Below are 9276 nucleotides of genomic sequence, written 5' to 3'. Positions count from 1 at the left end.
TTTAAGTTTAGTGCAGAACTAAAGGGCTCAATTACTATTCATGAATTCCAAAGTGTTCTACTTCAGAAACTCTTTTTGCATGAAATGTTCATCAGAATCAATGTGTGAAATGACAAGAAAGTCAACCTTTCCCCCCTTTCATACAATACAGTTCTTAACTAGACCAGTACATTTACAAAAGAGCATTTTAGTGGAATTCCTGAGTCGGTAAAACTAGCCACCTAAAATAAATACGGTGGATTGTGATGGCTGCTGTAGGAAAATAACCCCCTACTAGCACCATTTGAAACATATGGTTTCCCTGTGCCTAAATGGACTCCCATTTGTCTCGAGGCTCCCTTACTATGGAGGTGTCGTTGCCATGGGGACTGGAAGTAATCTTTTCGTTAGCAGAGACATTAATTTGTTACTCTTTAAAGGCATCTGTACAACAGAACTGCATCAGTAGTAATGATTTTACCACTGAAGGAGCCTCAGAGATATTTTGTTTCATGTTCTGGGGACATTATTCACCATGAAACCTACACTGACACTCATCTTCCTACACTTCAGCATTTCATTTGGACTACACAGTATAATCCTCTAGCTCTGAAGCTCCATAAAACGCTATCAGAATTTTGCACGACTGAGGTTGCAATCCAAGACACACTTACTTGGAAGTAAATTCTATTGCTGTCAACAGGGACGTGAATGCTATTGTCTTCTTTTCCTACTGTAACAAATACATGTAACTGGAACAGTCTCATATTCTTCCTGTTTATCTCTGCCTCCATCTCCCTCACCTTCCTCTGTTTTTTCCTTACCTGTGTGGTATATCCTGAAGGCCCTGTCATCTACTTTGTAAAGCACGATGTATGTGTGTTGCACTACATACATAATACAAATATCAGTTGGACTTACATTAATTACATGTGTTTAGGACTGGGGCCTGAGAGTTTGAAAGATAAAATACAACTGGTTTTAAAACATATTTAAAGCACAAGTTAAAAATATTGTGCATTTCTACTCTAAAAATATACTCCTGTTCCCAACTGGGACCTCTATAGTCTACTGATGAAGGCATCCGGCAAAGCTATCAGCAGTAATTTTGGCAGGGAAATAGAATTACAGACAGATTGCTTGTCATGTACTCATATATATCTATATAAACATACATTTCTACATGTATATCAAAATATGAAATGCCTGATACAAAAAGTACTCATACTATTAGGACTTATTCCTAGTACTTCAAATTTATCAGAGGGGCCGAAAGCTTGGCTAAGGAGAGGTTTATTTGTTGCCAAGAGGCTCATACTCCAGCACTTAAAAACACCCGCTGTGCCTGACGTAGGAGACTGAGTGAGGGATATGTTATTGTTAGCAGCTAGAGAGAGAACAGTCTTTCTAAATTTATGAGCCAACAAGAACTTGGGTCCACTATGGGGTAGAGACTGCTTTGTTTGGCCTGATGGATGGTCTCCTATTAGGAATTGGCAGGGGGAATGTGACTCTTTTGGTCCTTTTGGATCTCTTGGTGGCTTTTGATACCATCAGCCATGGTATCCTTATGGAGATTCTGAGGGGGTTTGGAGGGGGTGGCACTGCTTTGCAGTGATTCCGCTCCGACCTCTTGGGTAGGTTCCAAATGGTGTCATTTGGAGACTGTTGCTCTTCAAAACAAGAGCTCCAGTATGGAGTCCCACAAGACTTCATACTGTCTCCAATGCTTTTCAACATTTACCTGAAACCACTGGGAGAGTTCACTGGGAGATTTAGTGCAGGTGCTATCAGTATGCGAATGACACTCAGATCTGTTTCTCCATGTCAACATCATTGGGAAAAGGCAGTGATAGGCTGGATGAGGGATAGCAAACTGAGACTGAATCCAAATAAGACGGAGGTGCTTACTGTGTGGGGTCAGAACTCAGGAGATAGCTTTGATCTGCCTGTCCTGGATGGGGTTACATTCCCCCAGAAGGATGAAGTATGCAGACTGGGAGTGATTCTGGATCCGGGCCTCTGTCTAGTGTCTCAGGTTGAGGCAGTGGCCAGAGGTGCTTTATATCAGCCTTGGCTGATATGGCAACTGCGTCTAATGCTTGAGATAAACTACCTTAGATCAGCAGGTAACCTCCAAACTTGATTACTGTAATGCACTCTATATGGGGCTGCCTCTGTACATAGTCTGTAAACTGCAGTTTGTGCAAAATGCATAAGCTAGGTTGGTCTCTGGGTCAGCTTGAAGAAACTGCATTATACCTATATTAAAAGAACTGCACTGGCTACCAATATGTTTCTAGGCAAAATACAAAGTGTGGATTTAATGTCCTAAACAGCTTAGGTCCAGGGCATTTAAGAGAATGCCTTCTTCGTTATCAGCCCCACCACGTATTAACAGCATCTGGAGAGGTCCATCTGCAGATGCCAAAAGTTCATCTGGTGTCTACTCAGGAATGGGCCTTCTCCATTGCTTCCCCGAGGCTTTGGAATGCACTCCCTGTTGAAATAAGAGCCTCTCTATCTCTGATAGCTTTTTAAAAGGCAATTAAGACACATTTGTTCACCCAGGCCTTGAATTAGACTTAAAGATTTTAATGTTGTTTTACATTTCAAATTATTTTAATGTTTTAACATTTTAATTTTGTTTTAATTTGGGCTCTTTTATTGTAAACCACTCAGAGACATAAGTTTTGAGTGGTATATAAATATGTTAAATTAAAAAATAAAAATTTGGAAACAATGTTTAGATCATTTCGCTATTTGAAGTTCCTACTTTAAATGTATGTCTCCTCTAAGGCACAGTAGCCACTACAAGCTTAATGTGGATCAGGAGGAGTTTTTTTGATGTAAAAGGATTATGGGAAGAGATTAAGGGTGGGCAAAATACATACTAGGATGTCTACATGACCGTTTGAAGTTGGGTTGGTGGCTTAGAGAACTCCTACCCCATTAGGAGCACCAAGTTTGCTGTTTTGGTCATCAAACCCAGGAAACACATGATTAAGCCAGACCTGGACTCCATTGTTGAAATCAGGAGCTGATTGTCTTCCAAGGCCTCCATGACTTCTCAGCATGTTTTGCACTGCCCATAGACTTGAAAGTTTCATTACAAATACAAATACGCCAAATATTTATATACCACTTTGAAACAAAATTTTCCAAAGCAGTTTACATTGATAGATATAAATAAATAAATAAAATGGCTCCTTGTCCCCAAAGGGCTCACAATCTAAAGAAGAAACATAAGACAGACACCAGCAACAGCCACTGGAAGGGTGCTGTGATGGGGATGGATAGGGAAATTTGCTTTCCCACTGCTAAATAAAGAGAATCACCACTTTTAAAAGGTGCCTCTTTGCTCAGTTAGCAGGCAACATCAGATGCTGCCCTCTGCTTGATCACAAAGGAGCAGCGGCTGAAGCTGCTCCAACTACAAGATCACAGAGTGTGCTTTGCAGAGTGGCACATCCATGGATGGCAGTCCCTGTAGCCACAGCTCTCTATTGTTTCTATACCTGCTGGCTTCAAGTGACTAGACAGAAGAGGCAAGTGAATCCACACAATCAAAAGAGGAAGGTAGGAGAGTATTTCTCTCCTCCTCCCTTAGTTAAGAGCATGGTACAAAAGCTGAATTACCCTACTTTGAGCAAGCCCAAAGCTCAAGGATTTTTCATGAGTTCACAGAATCATGCAAATCAGGGTAGAATGCCCCCTACCCTGATTTTGATGATTGTGTGTACAGGCGTGCTATATTTCTTTTTCCTTTTGCATATCGTTACATGCTCCATAAAAATAATCAACTAACTGGCTGACATGATGCAGATGTCTAATGGAATGGAAGACATTGGTGCCACTGCTGCTTTGGATATGCAATCAGTGGGCTGCTATTTCAGTTGTGCAAGCACCCCATCTGCAGTTTCTTCCATTCACCACAATGGGAGAAACCATGGGGACATTCCTGGTGCAACCACTGTGAACAGTGACACCGCTACTTCTGTGACCACAGCAGCAGCACCACCAATATCTTCCATCCCATTAGATTTCTGCATCATGTCAACCACTATGCATACAAAATAATGGTCAAGGATTTTGTGGAGGGTATTATTTCCCACAGCTCTACATTTTGGGGGTTTGAGGTAAACCATGGGTGTTCTACCTTAGCATTTATTCTGGAATTGCCTCTGTATGTTCACTCACTTCTTAGAGGTACATATGGAGCTGCCTTATATGAAATCAGAGCATTGCTCCATCTAGCTTACTATTCTGTTGTCTACTCTGCCTACTCTGACTGGCAGAGGTTTCAGAAGAAGTCTTTCCCAGCCCTACCTGGAGATACCAGAAATTGAACTTAGTACCTTCTTCATGCAAACAAAATGCTCTACTGCTGAGCTATAGCCCTATACTCATGATATGGCATTCACAGTGGCCAACATTCTAGGCAGTGCAACCTCGGTGTTAGCAAGCAGGGATGTACACTGACCACGTTCAAACCGGCCCCCACCAGTTTCAGTGTACACCAAGGATGTACACTGAAACCGGTGGTGGCCAGTTCGGACATGGGGGCAGGGACACCGTTAAGGATGATAGAGGGTGTACTGCCACATTTTCTTCTCTGGGGCTCCCATGAAAACTGTACTTCTGGTCACTTTCAGACCAAAGAAGGGACAGGATGGCCGTTCCTGTTTTCAAGGGAGTGCTGTGTGGGGAACACGGGAGGGGGGGGGAGTGCACCCTCCCCCATTCTTAAAGGTGTCCCCACCTCCTCATTCAAACTGGTTCAAATCCGGGTTCCGAACCTGTTCAGCATTCTAGGAATAGAATGCCGAACAAGTTCGGCACATCCCTATTAGCAAGCCACTGGGGTGCTATTGCTATGTACATAAAAGGCAGTTATGAGGCACAGGAAGGCTGTTGAGAAACTCCTTAAAACAGCACAGAGAGGCACTTGCCTCATACTGCTTCTATAGGAAACAATGAAAACAGTGTGAATCAAGTACCTATGCACTTTTTAAAGACATGTTGCAACAGCACACCTCAAGCCTGCCTTTTACCTGAGCAGCCGCTCCAGCGGTTTGCTAACGCTGAGGTTGCACTGCACAGAATGTTGGCCACTGTTTCCAAATGGTTGTATTTTCTGTACTTCCACATTTTTTCATGCTGGAAGGTGGTTCACATGACATGAGTTGCTTGGGTAGGATAGCAGCAGCCTAGTTCATCTGGGAGGGCTCCTGATGCAGCTTCTGCAGACCCAGCTAGCCCAGATCCACTACCCAGAAATTGAGGTAGGAGGGGAAAGGAACATCTACCTCACTTTTTTGGCTCTGAAAACAGCCACTGGGAATGGTGACCATGGAGCCCCCAGTACAGCATGGCCAGGGAAAGGAGCCCTGCTGTACTGCAGCAGGCTGCCTCTATGCTGCCTGCAAGGTGCATTGTGGGATATGGGAAGACTTCATCCTCTTGCTCATCCTCCTGGTGCATGAGTGGCAGAGCCTGAAGAGGTGATAATCATGTGGAGAAGGCAAGTATACTCCTACCTTCCCTCCAGCCCTCTCTAGTCCCTGCAATTTTGGTCATGAGAATGATCTCACTGTGACATTTGGGGTGGGAGTAACAAAATGCTATATGGCAATAAAATAACCAGTCCAACATGCCCAATGTGGACAAATTGCTATTAAAACTTTTCAGGCTTTCTTGCATTTAAATTGGATGCCTCTTCTTTAGAGGTTTAGCTGATAAAGATATTTTCCTATTCAGCATGGCTGGTGGCTCAGTGCTGAAGAGCCTCAGATTTTTTCCTTAGTCCCTTCTTAACTGTTTTTTTAAAACGGTTTAGAACACATTATAATAATAGGAAATAAATAATGAAAGTTCCTTCAAGGAACTAAACTTACATTAAGGCAATGATTCAAAACTTATTAAGGACCAAATCAGAAGCTATTCAGCACGAATCCCTTAGCCCTGCTGAACTGGGAAACAATAAAATTGACTCAACCTGCAAGCCAATTCAAGAAGAAGCATTCCATTAGCACTGGAAAGAACTTTTGCTTCATGGATCTACTTCTGACTACAGTATCTATCTATCTATCTATCTATCTATCTATCTATCTATCTATCTATCTATCTATCTATCTATAATACACTATGGTCGTACCTGGAAGGCCCGCCCATACAGTGCTTTACTAATTTGAGGTATCAGAACAGAAGCACCGCGGTAATAGGACAGTCGGGATTTCATATGCAGATAGGGAAGAGGAGTGGGAACGGAGAGAGTGAGCAAGCAGCATGGAGGGGGCGAGTGAGTGAGCAAGTGGTAGGGAGGGGGCAAGCAAAAGTGAGCTGTAGGGAGGAGAGAGTGAGAGAACAAGCAGTGGGGAGAGGGTGAGCGAGTGGTTGGGAGGGGGACGAGTGAGCAAGTAGAGGGGAGGAGGGTGAGTGAAAGTGGCTGGCTGACACTGAGCAATAAAGCAGGGGTTATGGCAGGGGGCAAGGAGAGCAACAAGGTCCTAGCGCACAGGTTCAGCGAGTTTTAATTATTTAGGTGTGGGCTAATCCCTGTACCTGACTGCTTTAAAAACCCCTTGATCTTAGAGAGAATCACCCTAGCTTTAAGTGGAGTAGAATTGCTGAGTCTGGACCATTCCAGACTCATCTTGATATGGGCTAATGCCTGTTCATAGCTCATCTTGACTGGATGTTGGCATGCTGAGAGCCTTGGCCCTTGGCTCTTTGTGTCACACCATCACCCTACTCCTTTGGCTTGCTTGCCACTCTATCAGAACCTCTGCAGCTAGGACCCTTGAGTTTTGGGTGATAACCTAATATGTCCTGCATGTAGACAACCAGCTTAGTGCAAATCAATCTTTGAAGCTGTTCTCACATGCAGGTAAAACTGGGCTAACAAAGCCAAACCCAGTCTTGCCTGCACGTGAGAATCGGCAGGATCATACCCAATCCCAGCGGGTGCCTTGCCAGCAAACCCACCAAGCCAGCCACCCTCTTAAATGGGGTTAAGGGAGCTAGCACTCCCTTAGCTCTGCTTTTTTTTAAATTGTCTGCCAGCTGTGGCTGCTTACAGCCAGGGCTGGGAGACAGCAGGGCTCCCATCCAGCATTAGGGGAATTTCCATAATGCACCACACACTCATACAGTACATTATGGGAGTTCCAGGTACCAGAACAATGTGTTCCGACCCACGACCCTCTGTGCTGCTTGAGGAGGCAGCTGGACATCTGGGCACATGATCTCCCTGTCCAGACCAACAATGAGGATCATCTGTGGGGGAGGTGAGAAAAAGCTCTATATAGTTCTCTGTTTTTGGTTTTGGCCTGTTTGAGCTTCTCTTTTTTTGTTAAGAATTCCACATAACAATGTTTATATGATTTTTCTTCTAAGGCAACCAGATTGAAGACAATCTATATACAACTTAGCATGCAGTTTTCATGTTCAAGTACCACTACATATACATAAATATTGACCACTAAGAAAGACTGACAAACATGATCCCCCCCACCTTAATATTTACTTCATCACAACAGACAGATTTTTGAGAGATCAATAGTGACATAAAGGTTTGAAAGAACAACTTCTTGAATTCAGGCTGGATCATTGTGAGGATAAAGCTGGTTGAGAGCTTGTATCGTCCACAATACCCAATGCCTTGAAAATGATAGGAACATTCTAGTCCATGCAGCAAATATTCTTTCAAAAGAAGTACATCTGATAAATATCCTAATGTCTTTCACAGAAGTTGCTATGCAAATTTACTCATGGCTTTAATGGGACTTCACTCTCACACATCCCAAGTACAGCAGGTGTTTCCTGAGTGCTTTGTAAACTTCCTTATGCATACAATTTCCACTGCAATATGCAGCTCTAGCCACAAGTGAAATATATTTGTATAAAGTTCCTGTGTTTGTATTAATTGTTATTAAGATGAAAGACACCATCTTTCTTAGTGGAACTATTGCAAGTAACTGATCAAGGTCAAGCTGTGTTTCCCCCCAAATTGTTCCATGCATAAAGAAATGATAATCTTCTTGAGATTTAGGCCCTGAAACTAAAACAATCACGAATGACAACCTTAGCTGTGAAGGTCACCTCCCAAAAAAGATGCTCTCACAAACAAAACATAAGAATGCTGCATTATGTATATCTACCAGCCATTTTGATTTACAGCTTGTACATTTTGATTTACAGAATGTACCATTACGAATGGTTTATAGCCATTTTGATTTACAGAATGCACCATTGCGAGACTTTAAAGGCCAAGATGGAGACAGATCATCCTGGAGAGAATCTAGCTATGTGGTCGCTAAGAGTCAACACCGACTTGACGGCACTTAATCAATCAATCAATCACATTTACCTGAAAGCAAGTCTCACAGGTCTTACCACTATTGAGTTGTAAAGATCAGGTGTGGCCTAGTGACTAAGACTTAGATGTGAATCAGGAGTTTTCCAGTTTGAATCTCACATGTATATACGAGGATAAATGCCTAGGCAATTCATTCTGTCAGCCTCACCAGCAATATGGGGACAAAAATACTTGCTTACCTTATGGGACTGCTGTGAGAAGGATGTCAAGGAAATCCATGTGAAGCACTTTGAACACTCAAAAATTGCTATACAACGGCTAGGCATTATTCCTGTATCCAAAGAAAGCTAGTCATGAATAAGTATCATTTAAACCAATGAAACAACTTAGCAATGAGTCACTTAAGTTCTATTAATTTCAGTGGGACTTAATAACAATACGAAATCATAGAAGCTAAGGGAAGCTGCATTGTTTTAGTACACAACTGTTAAATCTTCAAGATTTGGAGGAAAACATGAAGTGCCTCTCACATAGTAACCTGTTTTCACATTAACTGAGGAGCAGAGAATGCCATATTCTGTTGGAAACAACATCAGAAATATTCCTTTACTGGATGCGTGCTTTGTAATTCAGGGTATCAGCCATTATTTCCACTTCCTCAGCTTTTTATCATACTTGCTATGAGTAGTCAAAAAACAACTAGCAGAAATTGTAAACATTAATGGACTTGGTCTGTATAATTAGCAAACAATTTTGCATAATAGCAGATTAGGCTGACTGGATCTGGGCAACTGGGATATATGTAAAACATTTATATTGGATTTTACACTTTTATGAATATTATACTGAACAGTCAACCTTTTCCATTTCCTACTTAGCAGACCAGCAATTGGAGTATACCAGACAGTTTTACTGAATCAAAAGTGGTCAGCCTTTTTTGAAGTTCACAGAAAGTACAGAAATTTGTGAGGGCAATT

This window comes from Hemicordylus capensis, chromosome 3 (genome assembly GCF_027244095.1).
Source record: "Hemicordylus capensis ecotype Gifberg chromosome 3, rHemCap1.1.pri, whole genome shotgun sequence".
In the NCBI taxonomy this organism is placed as follows: domain Eukaryota; kingdom Metazoa; phylum Chordata; class Lepidosauria; order Squamata; family Cordylidae; genus Hemicordylus; species Hemicordylus capensis.
This window is presented reverse-complemented; position numbering follows the sequence as displayed.